Genomic DNA, 15,722 nt, shown 5'->3' with positions numbered 1-15,722 from the left:
CAAATAATATTTTTCTATACACTCGAATTTCTTTTTATAAAAATATTCATTCAATTATTAGCGACAACATCTAAGCCATGAAACAAACAAACGGCAAATTGTTTCAAAAACACGAAAATATAGATACTATGACATGTATTTTTGATCAGTGGCTATACAAAGAACATAAACGGTTAAAGAATTTAAACATTTATGGCAGTAAATGGAAATTTCCTGAAAGTTGTCAAGATTTTTAAATTACTCCACTGTGATATCATGTCTGTTTTCTGTGGCATCAACAGAAACCATATCACACGTATTAAAGTGAATTATTGATGACACAAAAACGTGTATCATTGCGGTTCAAATCACACATGATAAAATGAATTATTGATTTAATGTCTTATTCTATCAAGGATACTTATTTACAGTAATGAGTCAACGGTATCAAGAATGATGCTAAGTTTCAAATTGGCATTTGATGCACACTATATTATGTTCATAAATTTTACTTCAAGGAAGTATTCAACAACCCCCCCCCACACACACACAACTACTCACAATATAATTTTCAATTTTTTCTCCAAATCAATTCATAAATGGGTGATTTTAAACATTTATAATAATGACATGAAATCTATAATTCTATCTTATTCAATTTTAGAAATAATTTTCTTTCTAGAATTATCATTGTATTAAAAAGTTAAATTAAGAATTTATTACTTTATGTAATATCTCTACCTCCAACAAATACATGCTTTTCAATCAAATTCATTTATATATATTTCGAAAATCTCCCACTTTAAATTATGTGTAACCTCAAAGTTGCATTTACACATATAGTAAATTATATACTTCTTCAAAAGCTGATTTCGAACTGCTTAAACCAAATCAAACAAAATTGGTGACATCTAAGATGGTTAAGATTTATTAACCCTCATTCTAAATATCTCATTATAAAACTAGATTGTAAATACATAAGATGACAGTCTGTGCAAATGTATGCCATCACTCGAATATTTTGAAACCGCAGCTATTTACTCGTAATTGGAAAAGTGATTATATATCGATGCATATTACCTGAATACTAGACATTCCCTAAACGCCTGAAGTCATGAAGATTTGGAATTCATTATTAAATTCTAAATCGAATATTTATTGTTAATTATTTTATATTCTGTCACACTTCAATACGTTACAAATTGGCCTCCGTTACTTAGCGGAAACCGTCACTGCGACAGTTTCTAAACCACTTGATAACCCACTTGTTTGTTGTAGTTTCCAGGCGTATTTCCAGATCACTGCATAATTATAATTCCCCGCAGTTACACTGTTAATTACTTGGAATGCTACATTGCAGGGAGTAATTCACTGCTGATTTCAATCAAAGTGCAAATTCGAACGGAATCCGAGGCAACAAGTCGTCAGAAAGACTTTAATTAGTGGAATGTCTCTTGCTGCAGGCAAATATTGTGGCTGCAAATTCCGATCACTTAATTATAGGAATACTATTGCAATAAAGATGTTGGATTAAGAGATAAATATTCATTGCAGAGATAGAAGATTTTATTTTGACTCCTTCCAAGTAACTAACAAATTATCCATTCACATAATTCAAAATCACAATGGTTTGTAATAGAAATGAAATGGAAAATAAAACCAAGATATATAAACTATTTCCTCAGGTCAAGCGCACTAAATTTTATAAACTTTCTAAAATATCTTAAGTTTACTGTATAAATTTGTATTTAATGAGTTTGTCTTTAAAAACGAAATTGAATAAAAAAATCTATATAAAAATTGTATAAATAATCTCTCGCATCTATATAATAAAATGCAATGACCAAATGAAATATTCATAGATATTATAAATAAAATTTAATTTACTAAATATGATAAGTTTTAATTATATATTTCAAATTTTCAAGCCCATTTCTTAAATTTTCAATTAATGTCTCCTTTTAAACGAATACATATTTAAATGCTGAATATTTGTAATTCCCATACCTTCAAAGTTGATGTAAACATGAATGTAGTTTTTAAAAAAATACATTATATGATGTAATACCTTAAAATATAATGTAAAATAACATGATGGTTAATTTTTAAACTACATGAAAGGAACTCCATGATTAAGAAAATAAATTAAAGTTCTTAAGAATGAGAAATAAAAAGCAGCATATATTTTTTTGTTTCCAGAAAGGTTAAAAACATGCTATAAAGCAAAGAAATGAAAATATTTTGGATTATTATCAGAGAAATTAATAACTTTTCTTTTAAATAAAATATTGTAGTTTTTAATCAGGTTAGGAATCGAACTAAGCCGCTCCGACTAGCTGAAAAACTTAAGTGAGGAATATTAAATCTATAATTTCTGATATCCCTTACTAAAAGCAGCGATTTTTTGGGAATTTAGATCAAAATAATAAAAAAAAAAATCCAGCAGAAAATCAAATAAATGTTAATCTGTGTTAGAGAGAAAAATAAAGAGCAGAATTTCTGTGAACAAATGAATTTATTTTTCCTTCATTTAACCTTAAGTATGAAAGTATCGTTCCTATCTTGTTTACTCATTTTAAAACATGCTATATTTCTTATTTCAAGTTAATAAAAGATACTTATTTTTGTCAGAAAGAAAATCTAAAGAATTTTAGACGTTGTATCTATGTTTTCACTTTTTTGATAAAAAAAAAGCATTTTATGAGAAGGCTTTCACATATTTCAGCTGTTCTATAGCTTCCGGTTCTTAGAATCGGTTAATGGTTCATATCCCCCGATATCATTTTAAAATCGCAGACTTAAATTAAATGAACTCTACAGAAATCTCTAAAATAAAGAACATGTTACGATAAAATATGGTAGGATTAAGAGTTGGCGCATATACCATCAGAAAAAATAAAATATTTGTATTTGAAAATAAAATATTTTTTCCACTTTTTTGCTTTTTATATTTGTTAACAAATCTTTCATTATTTTTTTTTAAAAAAATCAAGAACGACACGTATAATAGTTAAAAAATAATCAACTGATTAAAATGTAGAAATAACAGAATTCTGATTTATGCATATTTTTAGGATGTAAGAATCCGTTGAATTTTATCTAATTAACTGCATATCTAAAAGTACAATCAAAGCAATAAACAATAAATATATTTATTTATTTCCAAACCTTCTATAAAATTCATCGATTTTTAACAAAATGGTAGTCAAATCCATAAAAAGAATCAAAATGCTGTAATATAAAAAAATAAAATAAATGCTTTCTCTAAGTCTGGAAAGTACATTTATAGTTACTAAAAAAATAGAATTTACTAATAAATAACCAAAATATATTTTAAAAATTAGCACCAAAATTTTTTTCAAAATATTTAAGTAATATATATACAATTAAATCCATCATTTTTCTGTATCTAATCAAATTGTTAACCATTTTTACATTAAAATGTTGTTTCATATTTCCCTTTTTTAGTAAACACTAATTCTTAGGGAAGAATGATTTTGGTTTTATTTGAAAAATCAATTTTGCTTTAATATTAAAATTAAAATTTTACTTACATTACAAGATAAATTATTCATGAAATTCTAGAAACGAACTATTCAATACGATAAACTATTAAAAGAAAGTATCAAAATACAAGAAACATTGCATTAGATTTCAAATATAACACATAAATGACACAAAATGTATTAATAATTGTTACAAACAAGTACTCACTCGTAACACATGATAACCCTCTGTTCCTCCACCGGAACTAATGCACTTTCGCCACTGCTCATGATGGGCTTGAAAGCGTCTAATGTTTTGTTATACAACTCTATCTTCAAATTTTTGAGAAGATTTTCGCAATTCAAAAGCACAAGATTACGTGGCATTACCCAACACAAACACAGATCAAATCGTACTTATAAAATTATTGTTGCCGTTTCGAGAAACCAAAAGTCAATCATCTGGAATTTAGCATTGTCTCCATTTAACTTATTCCAATATAACACCATTACTGTAAATATGTCGCACTGTAGCTGTTTCTCTTTGAACATTTCTCTGAATTTTGAAATATGACCCGATTTGAATCCTGAATGCACCTTATTATACAGTTCACATAAGATGGCTCGTTTTGTTTAAATTTTTTATTCAGAAACTGATATAGTAAATAAAATGAAAGACTCGAGACTTTAGCTCTATTTCGAACGAATGAGACTTGAACTAAGCATGAGCCGGCCTCTTGGCTTGTGAGTAACGCGTCTTCCCCATGATCTGGGCACTCCATGTTCGAATCCTGGTTGTTCTTTACCTTGTGTACTTCTGTGATGTGTGTGAAAGATCCCCCTATAAAAAGGGGTTGTACAAGCGAGTGAGTCATTGTCATCTTCATATGAGCTAAAAGTCAAACTTCTGCTCTCGGGTGTTCAGGGACCTTTGCCCCCAGAAGCTACGGTACAAATTCGGCTTAAATCACTGATTTCATCAGCGGGCTTGTCAAGTGCCATAAGTAACAACAACAACATTAAGCACGAGGCTATGAAACAAAATATGTATACACCGGAAAGCTACCAAAATTTATATTTTGGAATCTGTCACAGAAATTAAGGCGCATGCGGGAGAAACAGGCGTTCTTTAAGTCATTGTAAACAAATTGGGCAAGCTCATTATTGCATTGAAACTGTTCATTTAAAAATTCTTCATGTAGCTCAATGAAGTTTAACCTTAACAGAGAGGTGTGCATATGTTTGCTGTGAAAACTATAATGATGCTGGTCAGGACTGGCCGAAGGAGTGTCAAGACAAATCCAACAATGGGGAAATATAATTTCCCTAATTTGGCTTGAAAACAACTCATAATAAATAATTTTACATTTCATTAAAGGTAATTAAGTATTATTTAGCTTTTTTTTTATTCAGATTCTGACCTTTTCTCTCATTGTTATAAATTTGTAAAGATATTTGTAAAAAAAAAAAAAAAAAAAATTCTCAACTTCTTTTACTGATCCTCAAAAGATAAATAATATTTGAATTTATTTCGTAGTAGCCGCCCTTGGCGACCAGCCGTTTCGCCAGTATTAATGCTCTCTAAAATTTTCAATTAAACAGTTCATGTAACTTGGTCTCATAATAGAATTTTGAGCAAAATATTTTTAAGAATCAAACATTTATATACTCATACTATTATGTAGACCCTAAGCCGTTCTGTTCATTGCACTACGTATTTCTTTCTAATTTTCAGCAGAGGTCCACAAAATTACAGCTTGAAATTAAATTAGAAATGATTAAATTGCAATTAATACAAAAAAAAAATATTTTTTTACTGAAACAAAGCATGACTTTTTTTTAAATATGAGATCTGAAATTGTCTGGCATTGAAGTGCAATTCAAAATAATTTTTATAATTTATATAATATTCCATAGAATTATGCAATAAAAATTTCTCTGACTCATCATAAAATTCAGTTTTTAGTTTTATTTTAAAACAATTTAAATAACATCAATAATATTATTGTTACGAAATTTTTCCTGGGGTTCGTTTGGATAGTGGAAGCTAAATGGTGTGAAGAACGCTCAATCACCAGGCGGCAGTAGAAAATAAAACAACGACGTTTATTTACACGAAGACACACAGGACAACAAAAAGACGACAACTATATACAGCACAGAAGACGATTATCTTCAGCCGAGACGCAGCATACAACAGACTCTACTGCAGACAGTAGAACACAGCTTAGTTCAGCACTAGCTTCACTCAGTCGCTGCTCCGCTTATCTCTGGAAGGCCAGTTCTTTACTGCCGTTTCCGACTACTCTTCGACTCCACTGGTCCACGACTACACGGCAGTGACAGGACTGCTTCCTTTTATAGGCATCAGGAGGCGGGGCTAGAAGCCTCTCAACTAATCAGGAACGTTCGAGACGTATCTCCGTTCCTACTGGACGGATCGGGAAAATTCTCTATGTTTCGGGTATAATCTATTTTGGCGCCAAAGTTGCCAAATTCGTCGCCAAATGATCGCCAAGTTTGTCGCCAAGCTCTGGGACCTCCCATGGAACCAACTATGCTGGAAAGCCGCATCGCAGATTCGTAACAGTATTTTGTTTTGTTTCTGTCAATAAACATACTTCAAACTTTATGAAATTAATATAGACAATCCTTTGGTTCTCAGGAATCCTATTCTGTGAAATATTCTTGGAACTCCAACTTTTAAATAAATAAATAAACGTTTCTATCTTATGACATCAAATCAGGCCTTATGACATCAAATCATTACAATTTTAGAACAATCGACATTTTCATATTCTTAGATGAATCATCCTTGAGAAACACTGGGAAATTATTGGATATCTTCTTGATGATCGATGAAATGATCTAAAATAACTCGATTTTATAGAATAGTGATTTTCAAATTTCCATAAATCATTCAGTGTTAGTGAATGGAGTGCAACTCCTTTTATTTAAAATACCATTGTCTTAAGAAGATTTTGTTAAACATGATTCACCGGGCAGAAGATCTATATAAAAATTCAAAATTCCTAAATCATCAGAGCATTTATTGATCTCAAATTGCATAGTAGATAATTATTTATTTCATTTAGACCATTTTGTTAGCAGATATATGCCCCAAATTACCTAATGGGTTAGAGTGCATATCCTGTACATATTAAACTATGTATGTCTGAAATTAAACTGATTTATTGAATCAATAATATAGATGTAAAAGATCGTATAAACTTTTTACTTGGATTTATTTTTTAGAAAGTATCATATGTTATATTTTTTTTATTCCATGCAGACACGTGCTAAAAATTACGCTTTTCTAGGTTTAATTTGCAGTAAGAGTTAACTTTTTTTTTTTTTTAAATTTCAGCTTTTGACAATGTGATGGCAACACGTTCATGAATGTTAATTTTTTTCCATGCAAACTTAACGTGCTAGTGCAATTCAATTTTTTTTATTTATTTTTATTTTGAGCAAACAAAATTATTGAAAAGTATAGGGTTTTTTTTCTTAAAAAAAAGACTAAGAATAGAAATTTTAATTTATAGGTTAAAACACTAGTATTATTGAAACGATTATATTTTTGAACTTTAATATGATGTAAAAATAAATTTTGTGCTGTAATATTGTCGAACTTAAAGCGGAAAATGCCAAAATTTCGTTAAATTTTTAATTAATGATGATTCCAATTGAAAAAAACGTTTCAAGACACACATTCCCGCCCTCCAAGGTAAGCATGTGCCAAATTTGGTAGCTGTAAGTAGATCGATCTGCACAGTAGAGCGCCAACACCCGTACACCGACACACACACACACACACACATTCTACTTTATTATAAGTATGAACAGATTTATACTCTAAAGGATTTACTTAAATAAAGCTGAATATATATATGATTTCCGTAGATTTACTACTTTCTTAGAAAATTTTTGAAATTAAAAGTTTGGAAATACCAAAAATATTAAACTTAACACCATGTATGATAACTTAAAATTTTCCAGATTTTGAATTCCTATGAATAAATTTAATGATGCTGTATTTACATTATCCGTTTTTAAGTGTTTTTAGTACTGTCAATTATTTATGAATGCAGATTTTAGTGACAATATTTTCAATCAACTTTGGAAAGTATTTTCACAAAATATTATAAACAACATTTAATAATATCATCATAATTGGCAAATTTACAAAATTGAGTACAGTAAATAACGATAAGATTTAATTCTTATTAACATTTGATTTATTGGAGATATCCTTTCCGAAACCTTTGATATATAACATTTTAGAAGATACTTAAATTGACAATTATTAGTATACAGTTTATTTAATTCAGTATGTCTGATTATTAACAACTTGATTTTTTTCTCTCTGAACATCATTTATATGAAAATGTTTATTCGTAAACTTAAAAGGACACATTTTGCGAAAGTAATTCAGATGATTTTCTGTATTATAATTTTAAAATGAAAATGTAATTAACTATGTAATGTACAGGGTTTTTTTAAATTATCTCCCAGTATGCAAAAGGCGAAAAGAAAGAGAAAATAGAGCTTTGATTAAGCACCGCAAGTACCATGAACGAAAGTAAATAGCCAAAGAAGAATTAACTCATATTTCTTCAAAACTCTTAAGCTAAAAATTCTTTATGCCTTGCCATCAACAAAAATATAAACATCTTTTAAAATAAACTTATAGTAGAAAAGCAAACTATAAAACATCATTGAATTAAAAAATACATAATATTCATCCATAATATGATGCAAAAGCTATATGTAGATTTATTTGCTATATTGCTAAGTAATTTACAAATATATTAATAAAAGGGCAGAAATCTACCAATGTAAACAGTTTACACTCTTTTTTTAAGGAAAATGGCAAGGGTTATTTTTCTACTACACTGCGCGAGTTTGAATTACTGCACCTAATAATATGTTATACTGAACTCTGTATTTGTTTTTGCCAATTAACGATTTCCAATTTAAATAAACAATGTCCGACTAATTGGAACTGAAAAAGAAAGCTCTTGATCTTTATTTTCTAAGCAAGAAGAGTTTTATAAAACGCAATATTTGAGTACAGTACTGTGCAAATAAATTGGGACAAACATAAAAATTTTCACAAATGTTGTTTAATTATTATAGGTTACCTTACATGCACAGTATAGCAATCTAATATAAAATATGTCCTTCTCTAGCTTGAAAGAGATCATGTACACGGTTTGGCATGGATTCCACTAAATTGGAACATAAAGTTTTGATCCCGTCATCTCGAAACCAAATTTTTATAGCATTCTCAATCATTGTTTTCTTTGTTGAGCAGTCCATTTTACTGAGATGTCTCATTACAATGCTCTACAAATTTTCGATGGGATTTACATCAGGAGAATTACCTGACCAATCTAAAACCGCTATTTTCTGTTTTTGAAAAAAATCGTTGTTAGCTTAGAAGGATGGCATGGAGCAAGTTCTTTTTGAAAGATACCAACACTACCAGCGAACGTTCCCATCATAGACACAATTTTACTTTCTATTATAGAAAGGTATTGTTTAGAGTTCATCATCCCTTCAACTAGTACTAAGCTGCCAGGTCTTTCAGAAGTAAAATAACCGTAAACCATCTGTTTCTGAGGGTGCTTAACTGCTTGAATAGGATGTTGTTTCGTGATGGGTTCTCCACCACTTCGTCTGACAAATCTTGGTCGAAACTCTTGCACAAGAAAATGCGTTTTGTCGCTGAATACAACCTTCTTCCAATCTTGTGCAATCCAGGATTGATATTTTCTATCTCAATCTAAATGTTTTTTCTTCATTGCAGGTGTCAATAACTGTTTTTCTATTGGCTTTCTTGCAAATCTCCCAGCTTCACTAAGCCTACGTCGAACTGTTGATGAATCCACTCTCACACCAGTAGCTAATAATTCTCTCTGAAGATCTCTACTTGTTTTTTAAGGATGCATTGTACTATTTCGTACAAGAAATTTGTCTGTTCGAAGTGCGGTCTTGTGTTTGCGTCCACATTTACTCTTTCATTTTGGAGACACAACCCCAAAATTCTTTTGCTGATTAATAATCCTAGAAGCACTGGATTTTCCAACTCCAATTACTGCAGCAATATCCCTCACAACCATAGAAGTATGCTGCCTAAGGTTAACAATTCTAGTCCTTTTCCTGGTAGTGTTATCCATTTTTTTAATACACGTCAGAAGGACACAATTCACACAAGCGACCACTTTTTACAGAAACTGAAGGGAAAAGTTTTCGCCATGTCATGATCACGTGGTCAAACCGGTTTAGATTAGTCAAGGGCAGTCACACGTTCTAAGAAAATACAGTTGAAAACGGTTTCAGGCAGAAAATACCCGAGAAAGGAACAATTTTCCTAAAAAATCTGTTTGTCCCAATGAATTTGCACAGTACTGTAAATATATGTATAATACATGTGAAGCACGATAAAATAATTTCACAAGTAATAAAAACATAATAATTAATAATGAGAAGAAAAATAAATTCAATAAATTAAAAAAAAATGAAAATAAAAAAATAAAGTAAGCTATAATGGAGATGATTTTGAATATAATTAATTTGAATATAATTAATTTTTGTTTCAATATCATTTGAAATATAGAATATCAATGAATTTAAAATTTTAATTTAGTTTAGTTTTCAGTATACATTCATTACAGCTTATGAATGAAGAAATAGAAAGTTCTATTAATTATTTTTGCTATAATTTACATCCAAAATATTCAAATGTTCTAATTAATTGAAACATTTATTTAAGAAGGAATTAATTGTATTGAAGCGAGAATATTTACAAGGGTATTTTATTTACATGGCAATAAAATCATTCGAATAACTCTCAAATGTTCATATATTAAAAAACAAATGTGCATAACATAATTAATTTCAATAAATGCAATGTAAAACAACTGACTCTCTGCAAGCAGAAAGAAAATGTACATATCTTTAAATATGTCCATGAAAGAAGTATATGAATCTTTGTAAACTGACATGGCACTCATTTTTTCTTATCGTATGCATCACTTAGTTTAAATTCAATTTTAATATTCGAAAAATACTGTCTGTTTATTTCACTGACTATTTCAATAGCAAATGTCTAAATAAAGATGCATTATTCTGGACATCTATTAATTATTTAAAATTGTAACAACATTGATTTCTTTCTAAATTCAAGGAAATATTTCATGAAATAAAAAGATTATAACTATCATTGATGTAAATCGATCGATTTAAAATCACTGATTTTCTCTCATTTACCAGTAAGAAAAAATTAATTAACTGTTATACAAAAATCCAGAGAAAAAATACCCAAATTCTGTTGTACACTATTCTTTAATGATTTTTTTAATGACAGAAACATTTATTTACAGAAGTTTCAAAACAAGGAGAGGAGAAACGCCGAGAAAAAAAATGTAAAGCAGGTTTGAGATATTTTTAATGCTTTGAAATATTTTGTCGAATTGTGCTTTAGAGATGTAATTGAAAGTAAATATCCCCATTGTATTTCGAAATAAAATTAATGGTGTAATTTTTAGTGGTGGAATTTACATAGAAAAATTTAATTTCAATCCTTCATTTCTTTTTATATGTCTGTAATAGACTTTATGCACCTGCAGTAGAAGAAAAACATGTCAATTTCTCCTGTAGCAAAACCAACAGTATCATTCACTTTCATCACACAGTATCAGTTTGTATTAGCACAAATTCACCTGTTGCTTCTGAAAAATTGTTCGTCGTGTATAGCAACACAAACAAAACACGCAAACAAACAATTAGTTACGAAAAAAGCAATCTACTGTTTAAACACTAACTCATCTCTCCGAAAATATGCCATTTCATCGAGATAGATCACACGCAACCAAATCATTATCGTTATACGCCCACCCCCCTTCACACACGCAAGGAGTAAAAACATCCTTACTTATACGGTGGTTTTTAACAGCGTATTTGAAGCAAAACAGATGAAAATAATTATCAATTTGTTAATATTTTTGGAAAGACATAAACACGCTTGAAACATTGAAACATGAATATTTATATATATATATATATATATATATTCCATGATTTTAAATGTCCATGTATGAGAAAAAGATGTCTATATTTGTAATTTGGATTCTATATAGAAATTTCCAATATTCATTAAATAACAACTGCAAAGGAGCTACCAGTGCCCTGCCGAAGCACTCTGGGTAAGATGAATAGTAATCTTCATGAGTTCTCTGTGGCAGGAATAATGATTAAAGCTCTTTGCTATATCTGTGGTGCCTCATCGGTGAGAGTAATTTTATAATAACAAAATTACTCGAGGAATAAAGATTTTCAAAAATATATTAATATCACTTTCCGGAAACAATCTCAGTTCCTCAATTTTATATTGAAATTAAAAGCTCATGAAAGTGCCTTGTGACGAAAGTCTGTTTTATATTGTCTTATATCTTCTGTGTGAACATTCCCTTCAATTCTGTTTCCTTTTTTAACGAAATTTGTTTTTCTCGCGATGACTGTTTAAGTATTTTTCGAATTTAGCAAGTCTTTTGTTCAAATAAACAATATTATTTCAAACAAAACATGACACAGACAATTGCAATTTTTTTCCTCTCTAAATGAGCTAAATCATTTTCTTTCGATGTTTACTCAAAAGTTCTAATCTTCCTAACAAGATATGAAACAATGTTTGCATTGTCCTTATGAAGTAAAATAATCACATTATTACATTTCAAATAGCTAAGATGTTCATGTTTATTTTTGAAACAGAAAGCATTTTTCATATTGTAATTAAGTATCCACTTTTTGATTTTTTTCATACAAATCTCAAGCGGTTTGTTTTATGGAATAGAAAAGCTACTTATGAATAATTTTCAAAAAAAAAAATGTTTATTTGTTTACTAAATTATTAAGTTTTTCTTTTGTTCGATGTGTTATATCTGGCGAGTGTGAAACTAGACAAATAGTTTTTATATATATAAACATAGAGATTTAAATAGCCTTTTCATAAAACTATTTCATTACAATTAAATTCTTGATATTAAGCTTTGCTAACTTTTAAGTAATTCATATAAAATAGTCTATAATTTTTGCTTTTATTTAAAACCGGATTTATTTTTATATTTCTTTTAAATAATTTATAAAAAAACTGATTTAGTTATGAAATCAATATATTAAATAATAAAGACATTGTTCGGCATAAAATGTTCGTACTGATAAAATATTTATACCTCACATGTACAATTATGTATTTATATATTTTAAGCGAAACATTTATTTTTAACTTCTAGCAGCGTTATTTCAAGTTAAAAATGTTAAATCTAACACTTGATTTATCAAATACTTTTTTAAATTTTAAATTGTTGTTATTTTCTCGGAAAATACGCGGCGATTTCCTTTATATTAATACTTAATTCAGAATTATCCAATAATCTGAAGCATATGATCAATATGCTTCAAAATGTTTATTAAATAAATAAATGTTTGGATATTGCTCTAATACAAACAATAAAAAAATCAAGGAAACAGATTAAGAAAAAATGACATAGAATGTATGAATTAACTTATATGTATTGGATTTCAGCAACTCATGAACTTATTCGCTTTCTTAAGAATTCAGCATTTTTACTATCATTTTACAGTCTAGAAGAATTTATTATCTATATTTGGATGGACGATCTAAATAAAATTACATCATAAATGAAAAAAATATGTTATTTATTATCCACAAGTACCGGGTGTCCCATAAATTTGTAAATGCTTTAAAAATTCATAAAAATTGAAGAACTGGGTATATTTGAATGCGGTTTCGAAACTATTATTCTCATAAAGGGGGATTTTTTTTGATACAGAAAAAAAAAATTCAAAAATTTGTCAATAGAGGGCACTGCACACAAGCAAATCAGTGGAAATGTGCAAATTAAAGTCTTATGAAAGGCAGAGTGAGCGATTGACACATCATTTCTAAAGGTTTGCATAAGGTTTGTATTAAGATGTTGACACTGATAGATAAAGCACTATTGGTAAAGTTGTTTTATGTCAGCAACGAATCGGAAGCCTTACGAAAGTTTAGGACCCAGAAAAGATTGAAGAAAGGTTCAGGTCCGATCACTCCTGCTGGACTTGTTTCCCTAGTACGCCGTTTCGAAGAAGCTGGAAGTTTATGTCATCGGCCACGCAGTGGTGCACCTCGTTTAACAACAGTCCGTACCCCCGATGTCTCTTCGCAAATGGACACACTAAGGGAACAGTCTACCAGTGCAGTCAGTAGCGCACGAGAAGTGGCACGAATAACTGGTATACAAAAGACTTCGGTATACCGTATCCTTCATGGTGTATTGCAATTGTACCCATACAAATTGCAATCGCTACATCAGCTCTTACCAAATGATACAGCTAAGAGACTGGAATTCTCAAATTGGGCTTTGGCGAAAATTGAAGATGATCCGCGATGGCTGCTGAAAATATTGTGGACAGATGAGGCTCATTTTGCTTTGCATGGAGCAGTTAATATCCATAACTGTAGAATATGGGCACATGAGAATCCACATGCTTACACTGAGAAGCCCCTGCATTCACCACGGATTACTGTTTGGTGTAGTTTCACTGCATCCATTATTGTAGGCCCTTTTTTCTTTTAAAAGCCCTGTAAAAAAGCAGGATGGAAGACATGTTCAGTTAATGGAACAAATTACTTGAAATGTTACAGAAGGAAGTGATACCGTCCTTATTGGAACACGATGTCCTTGACACAGTGACATTCATGCAAGACGGGGCACCTCCTCACATCGACACCGAAGTGAAGGCATTTTTGAGAAGAACTTTTACTGAAGAACAGATAATCAGCCGTCACTTTACACATGAATGGCCCCCACGCTCACCAGATTTAACATCCCTTGATTTTTGGCTATGGGGTTACCTTAAGTCTCGGGTGTATCACCATAGGCCAACTTCGTTAGTGCAGCTAAAGGAAGCCATTCGCCACGAAATCTCATGTATTCATCCGGATATGCTTATGATGCAGTTACCAGTGTTGTCACCCGCTTCCAAACTGTTATTTGTGGTGATGTCGGACACATAGAACAAGTACTGTAGTACTGGTGTGATACGCATGTAAACAATTGCTTGCATGCAAATAAAAGTATTTTTCCCGTAGAATTGTATGTTTTGCTTGTGTTTAGCGCCCTCTATCGACACATTTTTAAACTATTTCTTTCTTTTTTTTTGTATGAAAAAAATCCCTATTCATGAGAATAACAGTTTCGCAAACCGCACTAAAATATACTCATTCCTTCAATTTTTATGAATTTTTTAAGTATTTACAAATTTATGGGACACCCGTTATTTATTATCTACAATTATTTATATATCTACAAGTTGATTTTATAAATAGCAATATTTTAAAATGATCGTAAGAGATCAGATTCTGATTATACAATGAAACCAATTTTATTAACATTCTATTTATTTTATTTCAATTTCATTTAATTTATACATTTGATAAGACAGAGTTTAAAATTATAGCACAATGAACGCTATTGAATCTAGAAGATAATTGTTATAGCAAAAATAAATTTAAATAAGTATACATTTAATATGAAAGAACGAAACTCAAATTTCTTTTGGGCAATAGATGAACTGAAACATCAATTGTTTTACATAATGATGATCCAAATATAAAAATGGTAAAACTGTTCTACTGACAGTACAAGATAATGCGTACTTGCATTGACACATTTTGCCTAAATATTCTAAATTTGTCACAAACTATAGTTAATATTTAGTAGGAATGTGCATATAGAAGTTAATTTTTAAAACTTATTTCTAAAATTTCAAACAATTAAAGATAAAATTAGATTTTGGAATTTTTTCAAGTCAATTACTGAAATTATTTCACATATTGTATGAAAACCTTTCATGTGATTTTTGGAATAAATTAAAAATATATAATCTCTTTTACATAATATCAGTCTATTTGTTGCGTTAATTTTTATGGTTTAAGATATTTTTTAAAACGGATTTTTGTCACAATTTTTAAATAAACTATTTCATTGTTTCATCAGATATTTAAAAGCGTAATATTCTTCCATTGTTAAATTTGAAGGAAGAAAGATTCGGTTCAGCCATCTTTAAATGAGAAATAAGAAAGTGAAATTTAATATTAACAAACTTATTATGAATCATTTTGAAACTACATTTTTATAGTACTATAATTCTTAAATCCATTATAAAGGTTTAGTTACACCATTATTA

This window comes from Argiope bruennichi, chromosome 3, assembly GCF_947563725.1.
Source record: "Argiope bruennichi chromosome 3, qqArgBrue1.1, whole genome shotgun sequence".
Classification (NCBI taxonomy): domain Eukaryota; kingdom Metazoa; phylum Arthropoda; class Arachnida; order Araneae; family Araneidae; genus Argiope; species Argiope bruennichi.
The sequence above is the reverse complement of the archived record's forward strand: the minus strand, read 5'-3'. Positions refer to the sequence as shown.